This window comes from Stomoxys calcitrans, chromosome 3 (genome assembly GCF_963082655.1).
Source record: "Stomoxys calcitrans chromosome 3, idStoCalc2.1, whole genome shotgun sequence".
Taxonomy (NCBI): domain Eukaryota; kingdom Metazoa; phylum Arthropoda; class Insecta; order Diptera; family Muscidae; genus Stomoxys; species Stomoxys calcitrans.
This window is the reverse complement of record NC_081554.1, coordinates 137,805,789-137,831,931: the sequence shown is the minus strand read 5'-3', so window position 1 is coordinate 137,831,931 and position 26,143 is coordinate 137,805,789. Positions and strand designations below refer to the sequence as shown.

The window sequence follows — 26,143 nt, the reverse complement described above, 5'->3', positions numbered from 1 at the left end:
TTATTAAAATTTAAAATTTTTTTCTTAAAGAGAAATTTCACTTAAATTTCGTCTTTTGTTATTAAATTTTAATTTTGCCTTCAGAAAAAATATCATTAAAATTTTGTCTTTAAAAATGAAATTAATTATAAAATTCAGAAAATAATCTCATTAAAATTGTGTCTTTAGAAAAAATTACATTGAAGTTTTTTTTTTAAACTAAAGAAAAATATCAATAAAATTTTGTCTATAAAAATTCCTTTGAAATGTCGTAAAAGTTTCATAGAGATTTTTACTTTAGAAAATTTTTTATTAAAAATTTGTCTTTAAAAAAGACGTTGAAAAATTTTTAGAAACAATTGCACTTAAAGTTTGTTTTGTCTGCTTGCGCTCTATTATTTGTTTTAAAAACCTCATTAAAATTTGGTGTTAAAAAAAAATTTTTCAAAATTTTATGCAAAAAAAAAAATTATTAAAATATTGTCTCTTAAGACAAAAAATGTTTCTTTTCTAGTGAAATTCACTTTTATTTTTGATATAAAACAAGTAAGGATGGGCTAATATCGGGCAATGCCGAGATTTTCATACCCTACACCACATTGGATATGCAAGTCCAGCAGAGCTGACTATATAATACTCTACACTATGTACTTCTTTTAATATATAGAACTTATCTCCAAATCTAGTCAGACTTCAATTTTGCATGCCTATTAAAATATAGAATAGAACCTTGTACAATTTTCTTACGATAGGAGAAAAATTGTGGATTTCTACAGTCTTATAAGGTCACATCGGGTAAAAGACATACATTGGGGCAATATCTAAATCTGTGCCGATTCGATGAAATTTTGCACAAATATTAGAACATCAAATAAAACCCTTCATGCTAAATTTTTTAAGTTTGGACCATAATTGTGGCTGCTACAGCCTTTAAACTTAATATAGGATGAAATATACATACAGCGGTCAAAAAAAGTATTCATCATTCAATGTTTTTTTTTTTTAATAAGTCTACAAAAGACAATTGGAATAAAAACATATTAAACTAATGATGCAGTAGTGCTTGTGTGATATATATGTACACAATTTCATTGTTTTTAAAGAAAAAAATAGTATTTATTGGAACAAAAAGGGCCATTTTACAGCTGAACACAAAAAATTAAACAAAAAAAGTATTCATCATTGCAAAAAAACAAAAAAATAAATAACATAATTTAAAAAAATTAATACTTTGTTATTCGACCACCGCGTCTTATAACTTCTTTTAAACGGTTTGACATCGATTGGACTAATTTAGCGGTTATATTTTGGTCTATATTAGTCCATTCCTCCATTATCACCTGTTGCATTTGACTCTTGCTCGAAAAATTGCGCGTTCTCAATTTGCGTTCGAGATGTTCCCAAAGATGTTCAATTGGGTTCAAGTCGGGACTTTGAGGAGGAGTTTTAATGACTTTGGGGCAGTTATACAGCATCCACATCTTGGTATTTAAAGCAGAATGTTTGGGGTCATTATCTTGATAATATTGAAAGTTATTACCAAGCCCAAGTTTTACAGCACTATCTTTTAAATTCCTCTTTAAAATGTCAATGTAATACTTATGATCCATTACTCCATTAATAATTTCAAGATTTCCCGCTCCTGAAGCCGCCATACACCCCCAAACCATTAAACCACCTCCACCATGTTTTACAGTAGCAACTGTGTTTCGTTCTTCAAGCTCTGTATTTGGTTTTCTGTACACTATGACCTTTCCATCGCACCCAAAAAGATTAAACTTGCTCTCGTCTGCAAAAATTACTGTTTTCCAAAATGATTCGGGCTGTTTTACATACATTTTTGCGAAGTTTAGCCTTTTCACTCGGTTTATTTTATTTATAAAGGGCTTCTTACGTGCAGTTCTTCCTCTGTAACTATGCCTTTTGAGTGTATTTCGAATTGTTTGTGTAGTAACTTCCTTCCCTAAATATTCCATAGTGTTTTTACGAAGAATGGTCGCATTTGTCTTCGGAGTTTTCTGAACTTGCCGCACTAGCCAACGCACATCTCCAACTGAAAGTGCTTTTGGTCGACCAGATCTTGGTTTATTGTCAACAGTTTTCGTTTCTGTCCACTTTCTGATGATGGATTGTATAGTAGATCGTGGTCTATTTAATATTTCACTGATAGTTTTTTGAGTTAAACCATTCCTGTGGTGTTTTATTATCAAAACTTTTACCTCATCAGAAACCTCGTTTTGCTTACGACCCATTTTGACAAAAACTATATTTTCAATGAAATTAAATATTTGCTGTCAAGGGCAAAGCCTCCTTTACTAAATAAAACAGAAAAGGGGGATTCCCAAATAATATTTGAATTTGACTTTGATGATAGCACATCAATGATGAATACTTTTTTTGTTCTGTTTTTGGTGTTATTACATAAAATTGCATTTTTTGCGCTAATTAAATTTATTTTTTGAATTTATTTTAAAACATATTACGAAAAATAAACTATTGCATAAAACTGCATTATTTGTTTACTTTAAATTTTCTTCAATTACCCAAAATAAGTGAATTTATTATCAATTTTGCTAATGATGAATACTTTTTTTGACCGCTGTATATGAGAGCCATATCTAAATCTGATCCTATTTTGACGAAATTTTGCACACATATGAGGACGCCAAATAAAACACCTCGTGCTAAATTGTTTAAAGATCGGACCAAATTTGTGCTTTCAACAGCCTTAAAAGGATATATCGGATGAAAGATAAATAGGGGAGCTATTGGGTTGCCCAAAAAGTAATTGTCGGTAATATAGTAGTAATATAGTCGGCGTTGACAAATATTTTTCAACGGCTTGTGACTCTGTAATTGCATTCTTTCTTCTGTCAGTTATCAGCTGTTACTTTTAGCTAGCTTTAGAAAAAAAGTGCGCGAAATTTTGTTTACGTTTGTTTGTTTAACGTCAATATTTATATGGGTACCACATGTATTGAAAGAAATTCATTTAACAAACCGAATCAACGCTTGTGATATGCACCTTAAACGCAATGAATTCGATCCGTTTTTAAAACGAATCATAACTGGAGATGATTACAACAACGTTAGTCGAAAACGATCATGGTCCAAGCATGGTGAACCAGCTCAAACCACTTCAAAGGCTGATATCCACCAAAAGAAGGTTATGCTGTCTGTTTGGTGGGATTGGAAGGGTGTGGTATATTTTGAGCTGCTTCCAAGGAACCAAACGATTAATTCGGATGTTTACTGTCAACAATTGGACAAATTGAATACAGCCATCAAGGAGAAGCGACCAGAATTGGTCAATCGTAAAGGTGTCATATTCCACCAGGACAACGCTAGACCGCACACATCTTTGGTCACTCGCCAAAAACTGAGTGAGCTTGGCTGGGAACTTTTGATGCATCCACCATATAGCCCTGACCTTGCACCATCAGACTATCATTTATTTCGATCTTTGCAGAACTCCTTAAATGGTAAAACTTTCGGCAATGATGAGGCTAAAAAATCGCACTTGGTTCAGTTTTTTGCAGATAAAGGCCAGAAGTTCTATGAGCGTGGAATACTAATTTTGCCAAGAAGATGGCAAAAGGTTATGAAACAAAATGGCAATTATATATTAGATTAAAGTTCATTCTAAGTTTTATTAAAAATGCATTTACTTTCTTTTAAAAAATCCGCAATTACTTTTTAGGCAACCCAATATACCTATATCTGAAACGATTTTGTTTTAAAAAGCAATAACGTTCGTCCCTGCAAAATTTCATGACAATCGGACAAAAAATGCGACCTGCACCTTCACAAGAATACAAGGACGGACATAGCTTAATCGAATCAAGAGGTGATTCATCGCCGATGAGTATACTTATCAATGGGTCTAGCTCTTCTCCGTCTTAGCGTTACAAACAAATTGCATACAATTGTAAAACCCTGTACCACAGAGGTGGTGTAGGGTATAAAGAACACCAACGTTGGATGATGTTGTTGTGTTCTATCTTTCGTCTGCGACTAAGATGGGTTGCGTCCAGAGGGATCTGGGTCTGAGACGAGTGGGTCTGGCTGGCAGTTAAACACGTGACGTGTGTCGTGTGGTCCCTGGTCACAATCAGGACAACATCCTGCTCGTTGGCATCAATCCTTGCTCTGTGGGAATTGAGGCAGCTGCATCTGCCGGATCGTAATTGAGCCAGAACTACTCAGGTTTGCCGGGGGAGGTCAATTACTTCAGGTGCTATGGGAAGCGGTCGTTCTTCAAGGACTACATTCACCCGGTAGCTATTCACCGCATTTGCTACCGTGTTTGCATAAATTTTGTCTAAGGCCGCTTGATACGCCGCTTGATCTAGAGGTTCTCTCTTATAGAGCTGGACCTCACGCTCTAGTTCATGTAGATCTAGTTTAAGGCTTCTGGGCGGTGAATACCTACCCACAAGTTGATGACTTAGATGGTCTCTGCGATAACTGCCTATCTTCTCACGGGTAGGATCTTTGTCTCCGTTTGTTGTCACAACAGCAAAGTTGCGGCTGGGAAAAACATTGGTTGAAACACCAAATATATTTTCTGTGTGTAGTTAATGCAGCTACAAGCCCCAAGAGTACCGTAAAACCTGTCAAACGTGTCTGCGCAAATATTATGGTAGAGAATTGATTTCATACAATGGAGTGATATAGGGTGATCAATGAAACGATTTTCATTTTATTTCTATTTCTCTTTCGAGACAAGCTTTAATGATAGAAGGATGTTTTGCAAATGGAAGTGTAAAGCCAGATGATACCACAACGTAAACCATACTGTGACGTTTCGACCTTTTGGATAAGTAGGTCTCATGGGATACTTTTAGTAGTGGAGGCTTCAAGGGCCGGTAGGTTGTACATATATCGAATTCATTTCGTAAACGTCTTTTTGATAAAAGTACGGCATTAACCAAGCTTGACACCCTGTATGCTAGCTGCTCTTTTTCCTATGCATGTGCTTGTAAGTTATAGCGATAAATTTTTCTATGCATCTTTCGAAAGTTGTATCAATTGCTTCGAACACCAGACAACAGCAACGGCTCTCGTTGTTACTCTGACAATCTAGGTTCGAATCTCGGCCGGTCTCCGTTGAATTTTATTTATGTCGCTAAAATTTTTCTGATGAAAATTTTTGTATAAAATTTTGTGAAAAGACGAAATTCTAAATGAAATTTTTCCTAAAGACAGCACAACAATTTTTTCTTAAATTTTATTAAATTTCTTAAGAAAACATTTTAAATTTTCAAAGTGAAATTGTAGTGAAAATTATTTTTAAAGAAAATTTTTGTATAAAATTTTGTGAAAAAACGAAAATCTAAATGAAATTTTTCCTAAACCCAGCACAACAATTTTTTCTTAAATTTTACTAAATTTCTTAAGAAAACATTTTAAATTTCCAAAGTGAAATTGTGGTGAAGATTTATTCAGAGAAATTTTCCTAAACGCCATTTTCTTGTTAATATTCTCAATCGGAAATATATCGATTATGTTTTTGCAAGACATAATGTCGATAAAAATTTTCAAAAAAAGTAAAACTTCAATCAAATTTTGTCTAAAGGCAAAAATGTTCCTAAAATTTCTTTATAGATAGAATTTTTCTATTTCGCTATTTCTCAAAAAACCGAACTAATCACCCTACAGTGAGACTCTGGTACGATTTTCTTATGCACCATTTTATTTAAATATTTTCAATCGGAAAAATTTCGATTTTATTTTTGCAAGACATAAAGCTGATTACAATTTTCGAAAACAAAACTAAAATGAAATATTGTGAAAAGGTAAAAATACGCTTAAATTTTTTTATACACTCAACCACATTTTTTATTCAAAACAGAAAAAATGTTCGCTATAACAGCAGTTTTTATCTGCTGAAAATGGGAAAGAGGACAACACTGATGTTTCAGCAAACATAAGGCTGCTATATTGGCAAACATTTTTCCCTGCCATTTCAACTAACAAAATCTGCCGTTTTGAGTACACAAGTCTGCTGAAAAAATTTTATGCTACTTTTTATGCTTGGCTATTACTTGTATTGATTACTTTAGGCATTTTTTAATTTTTTTTTTTAATTTTTTTGGAAGAGATGGTTTTAATTTGTAGTATATTATTGTAAAGAAGCTAGCTGATCCATCGATTGGTATACATTTTATGGTTGCCTGTTACTTGTTATACCCTCCACCATAGGATGGGGGGTATACAAATTTCGTCATTATGTTTTTAACTACTCGAAATATTCGTCTGAGACCCCATAAAGTATATATATTCTGTCTGTCGAAAGCACGCTAACTTCCGAAGGAGTAAAGCTAGCCGCTTGAAATTTGCACAATTACTTTTTATAAGTGTAGGTCGGTTGGTATTGCAAATGGGCCATATCAATCCATGTTTTGATATAGCTGCCATATAAACCGATCTTGGATCTTGACTTCTTGAGCCTCTAGAGGGCGCAATTCTCATCCGATTTGACTGAAATTTTGTACATAGTGTTTAAGTATCACTTCTAACTACTGTGTTAAGTATGGTTCAAATCGGTTTATAACCTGGTATAGGTGCCATATAAACCGATCTTGGGTCTTGACTTCTTGAGCCTGTAGAGAGCGCAATTCTTACCCGATTGGAATGAAATTTTGCACGACGTGTTTTGTTATGATATCCAACAACTGTGCTAAGTATGATTAAATTCGGTTCATAACCTGATATAGCTGCCATATAAACCGATCTGGGATTTTGACCTCTTGAGCGTCTGGGGGTCGCAATTATTATCCGATTTGCCTGAAATTTTGTACAACAGATCCTCTCATGACCATCAACATACATGTTTATTATGGTCTGAATCGGTCTATAGCCCGATACAGCTCCCATAGAAATCAATCTCTCTATTTTACTTCTTGAGCCCCCAAAGGGCGCAATTCTTATTTGAATTGGCTGACATTTTACACAGGTCGCCAACATATAATTTAATTGTGGTCCAATCCGGACCATATATTGATATCGCTCTAATAGCAGAGCAAATCTTTTCTTGTATCCTTTTTTGTCTAAGAAGAGATGTCGGGAAAAGAACTCGACAAATGCGATCCATGGTGGAGGGTATATAAGATTCGGCCCGGCCGAAATTAGCACACTTTTACTTGTTACTTGTTGTTATTGCTCTACTAAAGTGCACAAGACTGGCAGTATTTAAATTTAAAGAAAAAGGGTTATGGAAAGTATACATTCAGTGGTGTGTAGAAACATCCAATGAGACACACTTGTACATATGTGTTCTAATTTTTCTTCTAACATCCCCTTCGTAATTAAGCAGCAGTCATTTTCAGCAAACAACTGACTTTTCATTACTTAGCCTGCTACTCTGAAATTGCAGTATTACTACTAATAGCAGAACTTCGGCTACAATATCAGCAAAATTAAATACTCATATTCAGCAAAAAGTGTTTGCTATTTTCAGCAAACTTTTTTGTATGAGTGTATGGATGGAATTTTCTTATTCCGATATTTCTCAAAAACCGAACTGATCACCCTAGAGTGAGCCTCTGGTACCGTATATAGGGCATCTTAAATGTATCCCTTATTATATTATATATAGGATATTACAATCTGTGGAATATCGTAATAATTGCAATAAGAGCATAATGACCGTTTAACTCAGATGAACTATGGTTACTCATTGAAGCTTCGTAGGTTAGCATAACAGTCTCATCGAACTCAGTTAAGCAATTTTTGAGTTTTGAGTAATATAAAGATAAACACACTAACAAGCAAAGCGCAATACCTTGTCTTTCTTATACCTGGATGATGTAAAATTTTATTAGGATCGGTAATTCCTCCAGTGTACTCGACTTTATTGAAAGGAAAAGACCCTTACCATTAAGGTTAACATAAATAAGGGATTATTCTTTAATTAATGGAAGGGTCGTAGTAAATACTTATGCTATGTTTTATTCGATTCCGATGTTTTAGACGATTGAAAAATAATTCACATAATGTAAACTTAAACCGTACTTGGCAATTTTTGAATTGGCTTATCACTTTAACTATTGTATATTGCAAATATTATACACAATAGCAGACAAGACGTCATGGTACTTTTTCAAATAAATGACATTGATGAAGCCCTCGCATGATTGATAGGATGAATTTGGTTCATCGACTATTGTTATTCTCGTGTTTTTTCACTTATATATTTTGTTTTTGTGTTAATCTTCAATCTAGAACAGAATAGAACAAAGGAGAGTAAACGAAAAATCGTTTAGGACTGTGAAATTGTGTGTATTTATTTAAATAAATTAATCCCTGGGGTTATATAACTTTCTTAGACCCATCTACACACTAACACTTTAGAATGTTGCCTGAACAGACTTACGCAATCGGCACACTCGAAGTGGATCGTAAATTTCATTCAGGATATATGAATAAAGTTTGCCGTACTAAGCCAGAGCAACACGCATTTCTAATTTACAGGCACACGTCGGAAGTGTAATAATGCGTGTGTGTATTTGAGTTAGAGTGTGTGCGAGCATGTCAGTTGAATACAGAAGGCTATGAGGGTGATACAAACAGTCGTTTAACCGTATCATTTTGTTTGCCCCTCACATCCTATATCTTTATTTTTTTGTATACTCTCCCAACCTCCCACCCACTTTATTATTATCATTGGCTCCCCAGCCACCTTAACTCTCCTAAAACATTGCCTGCACCACCCAACGAGATTTCTTCGCTTAGCAATAGACGTCGAACATTTATATGTTTTGCACAAATATTTGCATATTTCTAATCAAATTTAGAATTATTGCTGTTCTTGTTACAATATATACATATATATATATATATATATATATATATAAACAAGTACATACCATATATCGAAGTACGAGTGGTGGAGCAAGTGGAGGGATTATTTTTTTATATTTTTTTTTTGTTCCCATGGAAAACTGTTATGGTTATCCTAGCCATTTGGCTGGCAAACATTACTTTCCCATGGCAAGCATCCCAAAGTATTAGCCTTTTTATCAAAGCCAAACGGATGATGGAAAGATCTTCTCCAATGTTGACTTTCGTTGATGATGATTATGATGTGATGATATTTCATTTTTATTTAAATGCATTTCATTAAGATTAAGGAATCTTCTCTTATAAGCATACATATATCCCTGACAGTGTGTGTGTGTGTTGGTATATCTTTTTCAAGTCTATATATTTGTTTTTCTCTTTTTTATTGAAAGTCATAAAGCTTCTGCATGTGTTTGTTAAAAAATTATCAGGAAGCTGGATAAATTATTATGGGAATTTTAAGAGATTTGTTTAGTCTTTACAAGAATTATAAGGTTAATACGAAAATTAGTTGAATTATCACGAACTGAAATTATTTAAAAAATTTATAATCTTAACATACTGCCTGTATGGATGAATGTCGACTTATAGGGTAGGTTAGAGTTGGTTGTCATGAGGGTGCGGATACTAATCCGCCCCATGCTAATATGGATATTCACCTAAGCCAGTAATCGGCTTATTGTCCGTTCTATACACTAGAAAGTTACCATGTCACTTACAAAATCCTTAATTGTTTTCCATACCATGCCCCTAAGTTGGATTGTGTCCCCACCTGGCAAGGCAGTGACATAGGTAATGCACCAACGTCTCATCATCTTCCCATTATGCTCTACACATGCTATCACTTGCCGAACCGATTTTGAACAAGCGAGATCGTAGTCCCATGTGTCCCGTCAAGGTAAAAAAACCTATACTGACCACCTATTTACTCGCTTTCAGCAATAGCCTCGTATTTTTTATGTCGTCCTGCCTACCGTAGGTGGCCATTACTTTCATCACACATTCGATTGGATTAGCATTTTCGGAATTCTCGACCCCAGTAGGATAGGTTAGGTTGAAAAGAGGGTGCAGATATTAATCCGCCCCAAATGCCAAGCCAGTAATCGGCTTGTTGTGCGCTCTAAAAACTGTAAAGTAACCTCTAAAAAGAAAAATTTTAAGTTAGGAATTCCGTGCTACTTACAAAATCCTTAATTGTTTTCAATACCACTCCCCTAAGCTGGTTCATGCGTGGTAATGTGTCCCCACCTAAGTGCCGGTATCTAAAGGGTGATTTTTTTGAGGTTAGGATTTTCATGCATTAGTATTTGACAGATCACGTGGGATTTGAGACATGGTGTCAAAGAGAAAGATGCTCAGTATGCTTTGACATTTCATCATGAATAGACTTACTAACGAGCAACGCTTGCAAATCATTGAATTTTATTACCAAAATCAGTGTTCGGTTCGAAATGTGTTCAAATTTTGACAAATTTTGTTCAGCGATGAGGCTCATTTCTGGTTGAATGGCTATGTAAATAAGCAAAATTGCCGCATTTGGAGTGAAGAGCAACCAGAAGCCGTTCAAGAACTGCCCATGCATCCCGAAAAATGCACTGTTTGGTGTGGTTTGTACGCTGGTGGAATCATTGGACCGTATTTTTTCAAAGATGCTGTTGGACGCAACGTTACGGTGAATGAACACATTTCGAACCGAACACTGATTTTGGTAATAAAATTCAATGATTTGCAAGCGTTGCTCTTTAGTAAGTCTATTCCTGATGAAATGTCAAAGCATACTGAGCATCTTTCTCTTTGACACCATGTCTGAAATCCCACGTGATCTGTCAAATACTAATGCATGAAAATCCTAACCTCAAAAAAATCACCCTTTATAAGACGCGAAAGCCGGGCAATGACAAAGGAAATGCTCCAACATCCCATAATCTTCCCCGCATGCCCTACACATGCTATCACTTGCCGCACCGATTTTGCATAAGTGAGCTCTTAGACCTGTGTGTCCTGTTAAGATACCAATAGCTATACTGACCTCCTTCTTGCTTCCTTTCAGTAATAGCCTCGTCTTCTCACAATCTGGATTCCCCCATAGGATTTTCGCCGTCCTACCGACCGTTTCGCTGTTCCACAGTGTTACATGCGCGTTCGTCGCCCACACCCTTAACATGGTTTACCAAGTTTATTGAAGACAGTCCTCTAGCCTTCCCTGCCAAATCCACTGCTGTTTCATTGCCCTTTTCTCCGTTGTGGCCCGGCACCCAAACTATGCGGATCGCGCCATCCTCGAGATTGTGTCGAGTATTAAAGCTTAAAATTTTCTTATCAATTTTATTAACGACATTTTTTAGATCGTATAAACAGTGGAATATTTTAGAAGTCAAATTGGGTAATTGGTTTACAAAAGGGCTCTATGTAAAAGGATTTGATAATAGATCCGATGCAGGGCACGGTGGCGGCCACCCTAGCGCAGAGGTAAGCATGTACGCCTGGATTCGAATCCTGACGAGAACTTCAGCAAATATCAATCCATATTCAGTCAAAAAATTAAATATCGATAGAATCGATAGCGCCATCGATATTTTTGCTAGCTTTAGTAAGGGCTACACGGCGGATGACCCATCAATTCGATGTTTTGGTCGGTCAAAAAGGAGCTGGTTTGAGCCGATGTGTGAGAGCTCGCACAATAAGTCGTCTTCTTTTGTTAATTTTTCGAATTTCTCCAAAGTCTTCAGCTAATAAAATTGTAGGGTTCCACAGAGAATTGATTGTCCTAGTGCCTTTCGGCTAATCGTTTAATCGACTCTTTGGGTAATAAAGCCAAAGTCGAGTTTCACTGATTAAAAAGTTCAATAATCGATTTTATAGTCGAATAGTCGGAAACAAAGCTGCACAGAAAAAACTGCGAAGAGAAAAGAAAACGATGCACAGAGAAAAAAAAGCTGTACATATTTAGATACTCGTTTTGCTTTGTTATTGTTGTTGTTGTTGCACAGAGAAAAAAAGCTGTACATATTTAGATACTCGTTTTGCTTTGCTTATGTTGCTGTGTTACAAAAATCGATTTCATTTTTAAAGAATTGTTTCCAATTTTTCTCAGATGCATTTGGGCACTTTATTCTCAAGTGCTACTATCATTGCTCTTTGATTTATTCTTGTTACCATAAATATTAAAACGATATTTAAACAAAAGACAAAATTTGATATCATTGCATATTTGAATCGATTTGATGAACAATGAATCGATTTGATGAACTATGAACTAGCAGAGGTATTCAGATAGGCTATAACAATTCGTGACAAAGTTTGTGCATATCTAAGCCAAATTATAGGGATTAAATCTTTATAAGTGTAAGATTCAGCTATATACACTGGAAAAATGTTTGTCCTAATTTTAAAGATTTGAGCCAAATGCTAGCAAACTTAATCTAAAGACGATAATTTTTCCAACTTTTTATAGAAACGTCTTTAAATGTTTAGTTTTTATTCCCACCACCATAGGATGAGGGCATACGAATCTTGTCATTCCGTTTGTAACACCTCGAAATATTCGTCTAAGACCCCATAAAGTACAATATATATATTCTTGATGGACTCGACATTCTGAGTGGATCTAGCTTTGTCCGTTCGTCTGTCGAAATCACGAAAGCGGTCGAACACGTGAAAGATGTTATTCGGTGCCAAGTCAGGATTATACGGCGTATGACTCGTAAAATTCATTGTTTTGAGTGCTCAAAAACATCGAAACTGTCGAATGAAGCGAATATCGACAGTTTGCCAGCTATCGCTCATGATATCAAATCGGCAGAACGGTTTATATGGGAGCATTATCAGCTTACTGTCGATTTGAACCTAACTTGGAACGGTTGTTGGAAGTCATAACAAAACACTCTACCCAAAATTTCAGCCAAATTCGATAACAACTGCAGCTTCGAATCTGAACCGATATGACCCATTAGCAATTCCCAAAGTCCTACATCAATAAGCAAACTCTGGCCAATATTAGAAAAATTTGAAAATATTTCTTCAACTTGATCTACACGAGATTTTAATTTATCAATATCATTTTGGACTATATTTTTATACCCACAACCGAAGGATGGGGGTATATTCATATTGTCATTCCGTTTGCAACACATCGAATACAACATCCGACCCTATAAAGTATTTATATTCTTGAAATTTGGGACAGTGAGTTGAGTTAGTTCCATCGACATCCTTCATCAAATTGGCCCAGATCAGTCCAGATTTGGATATAGCTGCCATATAGACCGATCTCTCGATCTTGGCTCAGATCGGTCGAGATTTGTATATAGCTGCTATATAGACCGATCTCTCGATCTTGGCTCATATCGGTCCAGATTTGGATATGGCTGCCATATAGACCGATCTCTATATTTAAGGTTTTGGGGCCACAAAGTCCGATTTCGCCGAAACTTGGGACAGTGAGATGCGTTGGGCTCCTCGACATTTTTCTGCAACTTGGCCCAAATCGGCCCAGATTTGAATATAGCTGCCGTATAGACCGATATGTCGATTTAAAGTATTGGCCCCATAAAAGCCGCATTTATAATCCGATTTCACAGAAATTTGACACAGTAACTTATGTTGGGCTTCTCGACATCCGTGCCGTATATGGTTCAGATCGGTTTATTTTTAGATATAGTTACTTAAAAGATCAATATTTTGTTATATACAATTGAACAATGACTTGTACTTATTAGAATTTGGTCCAAATCGGAACATATTTCGATATAACTGCTATGGGTTTTTCAAATCGTTTATGATTCAATAGTGCCCATCTTTGGTGTTTTTGATGCATGTTTAAGCAATCTATTGTGAATCGAAAGATTTAATCGTTTTGGGGTTGACCTTTTTTTTCTTTTTAACTTTAATTCTTATTTATAATGTTTTTCTTTTTAATGTATTGTTCTGTGGTTTTATTTTACGATTTATTTTCAGATCGTTGTAAAATTCTGAGACTATTTAACGATATCCTTGTGTCTCTCCGTCCGTGCGTCCGTTAGTTGTAATCACGCTGCAGTCTTTAAAAAATGAGATATTGAGTTGAAATTTTGCACAGACTCCTATTTCTTCTGTATGGACCGATTTAGGGTCCATAACATGCGCTCTTATTACCCGATTTCGCTAAATTTTGGCTTAGTGACTTTTATTAGGCCCGTAGATATCCGACATCAACAATGGTCCAGAACATATTTAGATACAGCTGCCATATAGACCGATCTGCCGATTTTGGGTCTTAGGCCTAAAACAGGCGCATTTATTACCCGACTTCGATGGAATTTGGAACAGTGAGTTGTATTAGGACTCCCAACAGCTATCCGTAATATGATCCAGATCGGGATATATTTAGATATTACTGCCATATAGATTGATATTCAGCTTAGGGTCTAAAGACCATAAAAGACACTTTTATTATCCGATTTTGCCGAAATTTGAAGCATTGAGTTGCACTAGGGGCTTTGAAATCCGACCCGAAAATGGTGTTTATCCGACAATATTTACATATGGCAGCCTTACAGACCGATATGCCGATTTATGGTCTCAGGCCTATTACAGGCGCATTTATTACCCGATTTTGCTGAAACTCAGAACAGTAAGTTTTATTAGGTCTGTCGATAAGCAAATCAAAAATGGTCGGGACCGGAACATATTTTCGATATAGCTGTCATATAGACCGATCCGCCGACTTCGCTAAAATTTGGAACAGTGAATTGTATTAAGACTCTTAACATCAGTCCCGAAAATTGTTCACAACGGGTTATACTTAGATATAGCGCAAGATCTGCGATTTTGCTGAAATTTCAAACATTGAGAATACATTCAACCCAAATATAGTCCACATCGGACCATATTAAGATATATCTTTCATATAGATCGATCGACATTAATCACATGAACGGTGAAATTATTACCCGATTTCACTGAATTTTCGAACTGTTACTTGTATAAACCTTCTCTTGGATATTAATATGGATATAGTAGTGTTATAATAAATTTTGATAACAAATATAACTATGTTGGTGGGTATCAAAAGTTCGGAACGGCCGAACTTAATGCCTTTTTACTTGGTTTTTAATATCTTCTTTAATTTCATTACACGAATCACATTTGTTAGGTCATTATCAACGGGACTTGTTTATAGTTGTACGTTTAATGTTTTACTAATCTACAACTTGCGTTAGCTTTATGTATGCACCATTTTTGTTCGCATGTTTCTTGAACACCTACAAAACGTGGTATATACATACATATGTATAAGTTATATACATTAAACAATAATTATGTGAAAGAAGCAACATAAATTCTCCCAAAATGCCATCGACACCTTTTACATGCAGAATTCATGATTACATGTGATTTCATCTGTTATTCAACGGCCTGTGTCCGTCCTGGTGTGCTGTAGGTCCCTTGTAGGACACACTATTCTGACATGAGTGTAAACATTTGCCACTCTGTTGGAGTAATAATTTATTAATAGTAAATACGTTTAATTAACCATTAGTATTAGACATCTATAAGCAGGGCAGTATGTGATACATTATAATTTAATTAGGTGTTAGTTTGATGAAAATGCCAAGCCTTGGCGACACATGTAATTTATTGAATGAACTGCTATTATTGTTTGTATATTTTTTGTATACGCCTGCCTTTGGATTCGATAATCATTTTGTTTACAATTTAAAGAGGTTTTGAACACCAAATATGGACACGCAATGGAAAATTTAGATCAATGTTTAACAAGCCTAATATCCTTCAAATCCTGACAAAATAGAAAAAGAAATACGCCTTTTATGAGGTCAATACACTTACGCCAGAGACCAGTCTTAATGGCAGCAATGTCCAAATATTTTCCTATCTAGATCAAATCGGCATGATAAATTCTTCGTCTAAGTGACAAATGTGAGGTACTTTGCCAACTTCTCTCCAAAGAAGTGTCGCTCTGTGACACGCCGCTCAGACTCGGCTATAAAAACGAGGTCCTTTATCATCGGATCGGACAGTCCATGGGCAAATTTGCATTTGCAGTTACAACCAATTCCAATTTGCAAATTTTCAGATAAATTGAATTTTGATTGCGCCTTTTACATGCTCAAAAAATTATATGAATGTTGGAAGTTTTAAGAAACAGTAGGTGCAAAAAGTCGAGTCGGATGTTTGATGCATATTATAGCCATTTCAAACCAAGGAGCGATTTGACCCATTACTTCAAAATAAGAAATATTTGTGTGAAATTCAAGCGCCTGGTTTAGTTTACTCCTTCGGAAGTTTGCCTGCTTTCGAAATAAGGAAAGACAGACGAACGGATAAGGCAAGATCGTCTGATAATGTCAAAACTATTTAGAACATATATGTATGTACCTTGTTGGGTTTCAGTTCAATATTTCGAATGGAATGGCCACGAATGATTTAGTGGCCAGCGAATTTTCTAACAAATGTTTCCGAAACTTGGAACAATGTTTTATTTACGAAAACCAATATGGCCACATAATGTGGTCAAAATCGGGACAGATTTTGATATAGCCTCCTTATATATGCGTATTTATTATTTTGCATATATAAGTTTGCATTTATTAGTTTGCAAACCAATATATCTTTAGAATAATTGGGTGTTTAAAATTCTTTGAAATTACTATGGACCTTTATTGACTTTTGTGTCCACTCTTAATTATATATATATACTAATTTCGTCATTCTGCCATAAAGTATATATTCTCCCATAAAGTATACATATTCTTGAACGTCATGACATTTTAAGTCGATCTAGCCATGTCCGTCCGTCTGTCTGTCGCAAGCACACTTTCGTAGCAGTAAAGCTAGCCGCTTGAAATTCTGCACAAAATACTTCTTATTATTGTAGGTCGGTTAGGATTGTAAATGCGCCATATCGGTCAATGTTGCTGTCCATGTTTTAATATAGCTGCCATAAAAACCGATTTTGGATCTTGACTTCTTGAGCTACTAGAGGGTGCAATTTTCATCCGATAACTATGCTAAGTATAGTTAAAAACTGTCCATAAAATGATATAGCTGTCATATAAACCGATATGGGGGGCGCAATTCTTATCCAATTTGGCAGAAATTTTGCATGAAGTTTTGTTTTGTTATGACTTCCAACAATTGTGGCAAGTATGGTTTAAATCGGTACATAACCTGATATAGCTGCAATATAAACCGATCTAGAGTTCGCAATTATTATTTGGCAGAAATTTTGCATGAGATGTTTGGTTATGATCGACATTTTTTACAAAAATTTCCATTGATGTTACTGGGCTAATCAATATTTTTTACAAGAAAATAAAAATTTTTAGGGCTTCAGGTTTATTCACAATTTTAAATTATTAAGACTTGCCTATTTTCCAGTACGCACCGCAGAGTATCATCGTCATCTATCTCAGTCCCATCGTTTGCTATAACAAGTATTCTTTCATTGAATAAAAATGAAAATAACAATATTAATAATAGCGTGTTTTAAGAAAAATTAGAATAAGGGTTAGGTTAGGTTTAAGTGCCAGTCTGCCATCACATTCACTAAGATGTTTTCGTTAATTTTGGTACTACAGGAACAAAGGAAGGAGGATGCTTTCTAGTTCCTCACATTGAACCATCTAAATCGCTTTAAAAAGTTCAACAAACTGCGAGTGTTCACTTTCGTTAACCAGACAAGTTCTGTAAGAAATGAGATTCTTAAGTGGAACTTCTTCTGACTACCATTAAGGGACACATACAGCAGAAGTTCTATAGTCTATTCTTCATCATTGCCGTTACTGGCAATATTCAGTCTGTCAGCATATTTTCCAATTAGACAGTGACCTGTCATGACGTTCTAATTTGTAACCATTCATCATGCGTTGCCCTTTGGGACAGATCATGAACACGTAGCTTGCATGTCGCTAGAGGCATATCCACAAATTCCAGTTTCTGGAATGTGTGAGGCAGTTTCCAGTTTCACAAACTTGTCCACTCTACAATTGTCTGGGATATCTCTGTGGCCCAACACCCACAACAAGTGAATTTTTTACCTATTCAGGCAACTCGTTGAGAGATCTGCTACAGTCAAGGGCGGTTTTGAATTCAGAAATACATTCTCCAGGGATTTAATGGCTGCCTGGCTGTCTGAGAAGATGTTTATGACAATCGTCGTTAAGACATTATATCTTAGCCATTCCACAACTTCTTTAAAGATCTCTGCTTTCTACATTCTACAGTGATCGGGTAATTTTCTCGATATGATCAATATAAGTTCTTTATGGTACACCCCAAAGCCCACCTGGTCGTCTAGTTTGGAACCATCCGTGCAGAAGTATATGTATCTTCTATTACCGGGTATATTGCAGTTCCAATGGCTTCTGTCAGGAATAGTGGTACAGTACTTTTCATCAAAAAGCGGCTAAGGTTGTGTGTAATCCACACTAGCTGGAACATCGGACATTGTATCAAGGATAACTTAGAGTCCGTAGGCACCGCATGACCAAAAGGAAAGCTCCCTCAGCCTCACAGCAGTAGTCACAACATCTAGCCACAATGTCCAGAGGCATTAGGTGTAGCATTTATTTCAGTGCATCATATGGTATCGTCCTCAATGCGGCTATTATGCACACACACGCCATCTTTTGGATCCGCCTGAGAATTGAACAGTAGGTGGACTTTTGAAGGGCCGTCCACCAGACCACAACACCATATAGCATTATAGGTCTGACAACTGCAGTGTACAACCAGTGCATGACACAAGGTTTAAACTTTTGCCAATAGTAACTTTTTCAATATTTTTGCCAATAGATAATTTTCACAAATGTAATCCGGGTTTCATGTTCCTGCATGTGAGCTTTCAAGTTTGACGGAATAGAAAACGCACCGATTTTAATTAAATTTTGCAGATATGTTAAGATCAGTAACAAAACAATTCGCGACAAAATTTGTGCAGATCGGTTGGAAATTGTAGCTACCACGGCCATTTAAGTTAAAATCGGGCGACATATATATATACATATATATATATATATATACATATATATATATATATATATATATATATGGGAGCTAAATCTTAGTCTGATACCATTTTTCCAAAATATCTTATATATAAAAATCAATTTGTGTTTGTTTGTAGGTTTGTTTGTTTGAATGTTTGTGTGTTCCTTTTAGACTCAGAAATGGCTAAACCGATTTTCTTGAAATTTTCACAGATGGTGCACAATGATCCCGTGGTGAAAATAGGGTACTACATTTTTTGATATCTGAAGGGGGGCGGACCCTCCCCCTTACCCTAATTTTCAGAAACGCCAGATCTCGGAGATGGGTGGTGCGATTTAAGCGAAATTTTGTGTGCTCTCATATAGTACCCTAAAAATAAAAATTTGGTATCCAAATTGCGAGTGAGGCTCCTTGGGGGGCCGCCCCAACTTAAAAACCTACCAAACATATATTTAGACCAATCTCGACAATATGGGATATTTAGGATAGGTATTTAGGATAAGAAAACGTATCTGGTATCCATTTGTCGAACCAAGTGCTAGGGGGACCACCCCAACCCCCAAAACACCCCTAAATCGGACATATTTACCGACTATGGCAATATGTGACTCAAATGAAAGGTATTTGCGAGTAAAATACGAATATGATATCCAAATGTGGGACCACGTTTCTGGGGGTCCACCCCTTCCCCAAAACGACCTCCAAACAGGACTTATTTACTGACCATGGGAATATGGGGCTTAAATAAAAGGTATTTGAGTGTAGAATTAGAATCTGATATCCAAATATGAGACCTAGTGTTTAGGAGGCCCCCTCTCCCCAAAAACCTACCCCCAATGTATCCCCTACATTTACGACCATAGCCACATGGGGCTCAAATGAAAGGTCTTTGGGAGTAAAGCACAAATCTGATATCTATATTCGGGATAAGTATCTATGGGGCCACTCCACCCCCACAACACCACCCAACCTCCAAAACACCCCTAAATCGGACATATTTACCGATCATGGCACTATGGGACTCAAATAAAAGGTATTTGAGTGTAGAATTAGAATCTGATATACAGATATGGGACCAAGTGTTTGGGGGGCCGCCTCTTCCCAAATCATCCCCCAAAGGGAACAAATTTACGACCATTGCCATATAGGGTTCAAATGAAAGGTCCTTGGGAGTAAAGCACGAAACTGATATCAATATTTGGGAAAAGTGTCTATGGGGCCACCCCACCCCCACAACACCACCCAAATAGTAAGTATTTGCTGACTTTTGCAATATGAGACTCAAATAAGAGGGTTTTTAGAGTGGAACACGAATCCGATATATATTTTCAAGGCCAACTCACAGAGTGGCCGCCCATTCCCCAAAACACCCCCAAACCGTTCATGTTTGCCGACTATGGAAATATGGGGCTCAAAATAAAGGTATTTGGGAGTAGACCACATGTCTGATATCAACAGTCGGTACCAACTGTCTAGGGGACGTCCCACCACCATTGCAACCCCCAAATAGGGCGTATTTGCTCACCAAGACAATTTGGCTCTTAAAGAGAGTGGAACTAAATATTTATAGTTTTTAAGGCCAATATCCCAAACCGGACATATTTGCTGACTTTTGCAATAAGGAGTTTAAATGAGATTAGAAAACGAATTTAATATCCAATTTTGAGGCCAATGGCTATATGGGGTTCAAAAATATTATATGTAGATATATAAGAATAGAACACGTTGCTGATATATTTTCCGGGCTTAGTGTTTGGGCGACCACCCCAATCCCCAAAACACCATTAAATCGGCCATATATACCGACCATGTCAATGTGGATCTTAAATGAAAGGAATTGGCGGGTAGAGCAAGAGTTGATACGCATTTTCGGGACCAATTTTCTGGGGGTCAACCCCTTTCCCAAAATACCCCACAAGCAGCAATTTTTCAGTGACCATCGCAAAATGGGGCTCAAATAAAGGTATTTGGGCGTAGAATACGAATTTGATAAATTTTTCGACCATGCCAATATGTGGTATTTAAGATTATAAAACGAATTTGATAACCCATTTTGGGCCATGTGTTTGGGGGACGCCTCATCGTGTAAACTCCCCTCAGGCCAAGTGCCCAGGGGACCACCTCACCCCCGAAAACACCCCTAAATAAGATATCGTGAGAGTAGCGGGCTGAAATAAAGTATTTTAAGCATGGAGTACACCTTACATCCAAACTTAATAAATACCAATAAAGATCATATGGGATTCGGACAAAGGCAATTATATTGTTAAACAATTAGTCAAGCGATATTCGTAGCATGGTATTTCACTAAAAGCTCTTTAAAATAAATATTCCAAGGAAACTTTTGTTCCATATAAAGTAAAAGAAGGCGCAGCGGAGCGGGCCCAGGTCAGCTAGTTAAATATAAAATATCAATAGCGTCCGTCCTTGGGCGATCAGGTTACATAACTTATGTATATTTTTTGATTACGAGATCAGTAGAAGTTTTGAACGTTAACGCTGCATTCCTTGTTTTATCTGCATTCTTATGGTAATATTAACATATTTTGCAAATATACGTAATATTTAATAATTTATTTTAATGTGCAAAATATTTTTTGGCTATTATATGAGTTGCTGATGTAAGATGATCTTTTTGAGTTAGAGATATTGGTGGTTGGGGTTTACCATTCTTACTGCGCTCGAAGAATGGTACCCTAGTATGATCCAATGTTCGTCTCAAAAAGCCATGCTTCTAACATTGCACAGTTTACTCATTAGTGAGTTGTTGGAAGCATGTAATCTTTTTTGCGGCTGATTGGACTGATGAGATGCCTTGGTCGACATTGAAATCGCGATCTCCATAGCCTGCCCAATACATAAGAACACACCACATATGCCTAAGCTTATTTAACAGATTTTTATTTTGCTTCTTATTCTAAATAAAGGGTGATATTTTAGCTATTATCATTTCGGCAACGCTGGTTTAAACAGCTCACGCAGGTTTCGTGTTTTGTTTCACTTTCAAATATCTTCAGACGGGTATATAATTTAACCATGAATGGTCTTACAAATCAAATTATTGGATTTTATTATTAAAATGCGTGCTCTTTTAAGAAAGTTTATCGCGCGACGCTTCCATTTTACAACGAAGCTCATATTTGGCTCAATCGGTACGTAAATAAGCTGATTTGTCGATTTTAGATCGAAGATCAGACAGAAACATTTCCATCGGCATGCATGCAGCATCGGCTGGTGGCATTATTGGACCGTACTTCTTCTAAGATAATGCGAATCGTAAACCAAGCCCGCTTCAATTGACACATGGGAAAAGAACAACAAAACATTTATTCGTGAGATGCCGGGCGAAATGTTGGATAGAGTATGACAAAATTGGACTAAGCGGAAGGACCATTTGAGGCGCTGCCACGGTTAACATTTGCATGAAATAATCTTCAAAAATTAAATTATTTGGACCGTACTATCGATTCAATTAAAGATTTAATGCGTTTTTCTGAATTTTATGTGTTTTATTTTTGAAAAACTTACCTATAGCATTAAAAAAAATCAAACAAGAAGCAAAATCAAAGCCTATTGGTTTCAGCTCGACAAACAAAACCAACAACTATATTAAACAACCAAAATAAAGTGGCGCAAAAAACAGATAAACTTTTTATAGATAAATAGGAAGAGGAACACGGGCAAACTTGTCATTTTTAGTCCCCATATATACCGTTTTCGCGATTTAAGGTCTTTGGCCTGCAAAAGGAGCATTTATTACACGATTTCCTTGCAATAATTAACATTAAGCTGTTGTATACCCCTTCAAATCCATGCCGAATATGGTCTGGATTGGACCATAATTAAATATAACAGCCATATAGATCGATCTCTCGATTTATGGGATTGGTACCGTAAACGAGCATTTCGTACACTGACAAAAAAGTTGTCCCAAAATTTAAGATTTTTCCTCATTCGTTTGATTTTGGCAACGAAAACGAGCCAAAGAACCAAAACTTTGAAATAAAGATACTATCTTTAAATTTAATTTCCTATTTATTGACTGACATGACCATGCCTTTCAAATTTTGATCGATGATTGATTATTATTTTACTTCATAGGTGACTGTCAAATTATTAATTTTTGATAACGTTTTTTAACTAAGCATTTTAACTTAAAATAATTAAACATTTAAAGTTGCTCCTATTTGTACGGCTATTTAGCATCTTTAACTACAGTTCACTGTTGTCTTCTCCCAAGGTCAATTTGCTAACATTCAACGATATTTCGACCTTCAGTTTAGATTTTTATCTCCTATACCAATCCTTAATATGAGGGAATGTATCCTTAATGTGAGAATGTTAGAAAATTTATCATCCTTTGTAAGTTTGGTAATCGTTGACTTGAATCTTTAAAATTAGGACACAAATTTTTTCAGTTTACTAATTTTGTATGGTATTATATTATTTGAATTAGTTGTATTAGACCCTAAGAATATGATAAAGATTGAAACAAGCTGAACCACATAGCTGCAACACTAAAAGGAAACCCTTCGTAACCGGAATACAATCTTACATTAATGCAATGAAATTTGTCATTGTTTTGGAATCAACGAAGAGCTTCATTGCATTAATGAAACAAGTTTCATTCAATCAATAGAAAATAATTTATTTTCTACTAATAATGTTTTCTAACAACAATTTATTTTCTTTGTTCAGCTCGCGCTGCTTGTTTTCGTTCGTTAATTAATTGCTCTCGGTTTTTTTTTCTGTCACTCTCTCGACTAATACCCTAGAAACAATTTTCCACCGCCGTGATTTGAACTCATTATTTCAAGTTTGGTAGCATCCTCAATCCAATGATGAAATAACTCAATCTTCTAAAATCAGTTTTAATGAAAAAAATTTGTATTTATTTCTTGCTGGCAGAGGTTTCGTACTTTTTTAGCCCAGGTACGAATCCCCTGCCAGCAAAAAATATATACAATTTTTGTTTCCGTAATACTGATTTTGGAAAATTCGGCAAAAAAATATATATTTCGTATTCCAAAAATTTTCTTTTTATTTTTTTCTTTTTTTTATGTAATTAATTGAGATACTTATTACTGTGCAGTCATTTTTTATTGAATTATTTCATCTAGGTTAGAGGATGCATGGAAGACTAGTAAACTTGAGATAATGAGTTCAAATCACGGCAGTGGCAAAATTGTTTCTAGGGTAGCACACGAAATACCTAATAAAATTCGTCATTAAGGTAATGAAATCGCTTTCATTGTTTTTTGTCCAATTGAAAACATAAAATTTTTAACGTTTTCAACAACTTATTTGTTAATTTATTCTATACTGCTTTAGGATGCATAGTGGTATATAATAATTTTTGAAATATTCACATAATTGACTTTTATTTTAGGCAAAAATATTTTCATTCCACCAATGAATTCCGTTTCATTCATTAAATGAAACCACGAAATGACAAAATTTACAGTAATAAAACTTTTCTTTGCATTAATAAAAAAGTTCTTGGTATTAATGAAAATTTTCATTGAATTAATGAAACGCGTTCATTGATGCGATGAAGCATTCTCCTTTCAGTACACACACATAGATCGATCTATCGATTAGCTAAATTAGACAGAATCTGAAGCAGTGGATGTTTTTGGAACTTTCCACTTCCAAAGTGGTCTTGATTGGACCGATCTACCGATTAATCCTTTTGAGTTCATAAACGAAGTACTTTTATTGCATTACGACAAATTTAAATTTGTTATAACGATATGATACATCTCAAAAAAAATTTGATATGAATAACATACATACATACATCTTGTGAATTTCAACTAAAATATATTTTTTCAATTATCTTTCTCTTTTCATGTGCTTGGGACTTTTGTGTCCGTTTACTATAATCGACAAATATTTGAAATGACCAATGGAACGCATCGGTGAAACCATCATATCATTAACAATAATGACTTGAAAACTGTCGGTACTGTACATAATAATGTCAACAATTATCTAAATCAACTTCATATCTGGTTTTCGCTAAATGGGGGCGGTCAACGACAACAATGACAATAACTATAATCGAAATCAATATCTCATATGTGTACGTATGGTCTGGTTGAAATGAATGTCATCTCTGTGTGGATGTTTGTTCGTGCATGTGAATTTATACATATATGGGGACAATTAATACAATGTCAACATTGTCTGAAAACCGCAACCCTACAATGAAAACAATAACCTCTAACCGCTACCAAAAACACTGTCAATACCAATACGAACCACCCAATGCTAATGGAACCGCACACCCAATGACCACAAACCAACCAACCAACCAACAATGCTTTGCAACGCCTGCAACAAAAATATGAAATACGAAAAAAAAACCGGGGAACCAAACCTCCATTCCTTTGAACATCGAATTTTGTGGACCTTTTGCAAATATGCGTTGCATACCACATATCTCAACCTGGATATTATGTCATTGCTTGACTGCTATTGATGGAGGGGGTCAAAAAAATATATTAACCAAATTTTCTGGAACTCTGATCCACGTAACGTTTGTGTGGGAAATTGTTTGGTGTTGACGCTCAACAAAAAAAAAAATCACATTGCCACCACCTTAAATTGGGGACACCCATTTAAACATTTTGTTGTGGTCAACCATTATCCTGAACCATGAATAACATGAATGAATGGCTTTGGTGACATTGTTCCTATTTGCCTATTTTGTATTAAATTTTCTCCATCAAACAATTGATGATTGTTGGACCACGATGATGTTGTTAAATTAATTAAATTTGCATGGTCGCCGCTATTGCTGTTGGCCCGAAAATATAATGTGAATGTGTCTGCGTCCAACCACATCGCATCCCACTGCACGCTACTGATAAAAATATCCAACAATCGAATGACAATCTTCTCAATACCAATAATTCACCATGTTTCTGGGGGGTGGGGGAATGCCACCGGCTCGGTAACTAACTAAATGACAATAATAACTACGCGGGAATAATGCGCACCGACATTGCTGCTGATGATGGCGTTGTCATGGCCATGGGATTCATGTGGGATAACAACGAAACAAAACCATGGGGGTAATACCATGACCTGCGTCGCTATTTCCATTTCCATAACTAACGCCACGACATTGCAAATCGTTGTCATCGTCATTGCCACCATCATCATTTCCGCCAACGACGACTATGAACATGGATCCTGTGCCGCATCTTGTGCTGTTGCCTGTTCTTGGCTTTTGATGTCCTGTGGCGATTCTGTTAACACACCTGCTGGCATTTGTCGCTGTTCTGTTCCATAATCTATCTCCCGTACTGGCCGGGGTCACATC

General features: G+C 35.9%; 1 protein-coding gene across 2 annotated transcripts in view; it reads left to right on the top strand.

The window, feature by feature from the left end:
- Nucleotides 1–26,143, top strand: part of LOC106090264 (neural cell adhesion molecule 1) — a 782,082-nt gene that overhangs the window by 319,186 nt on the left and 436,753 nt on the right. The window lies entirely within an intron of this gene.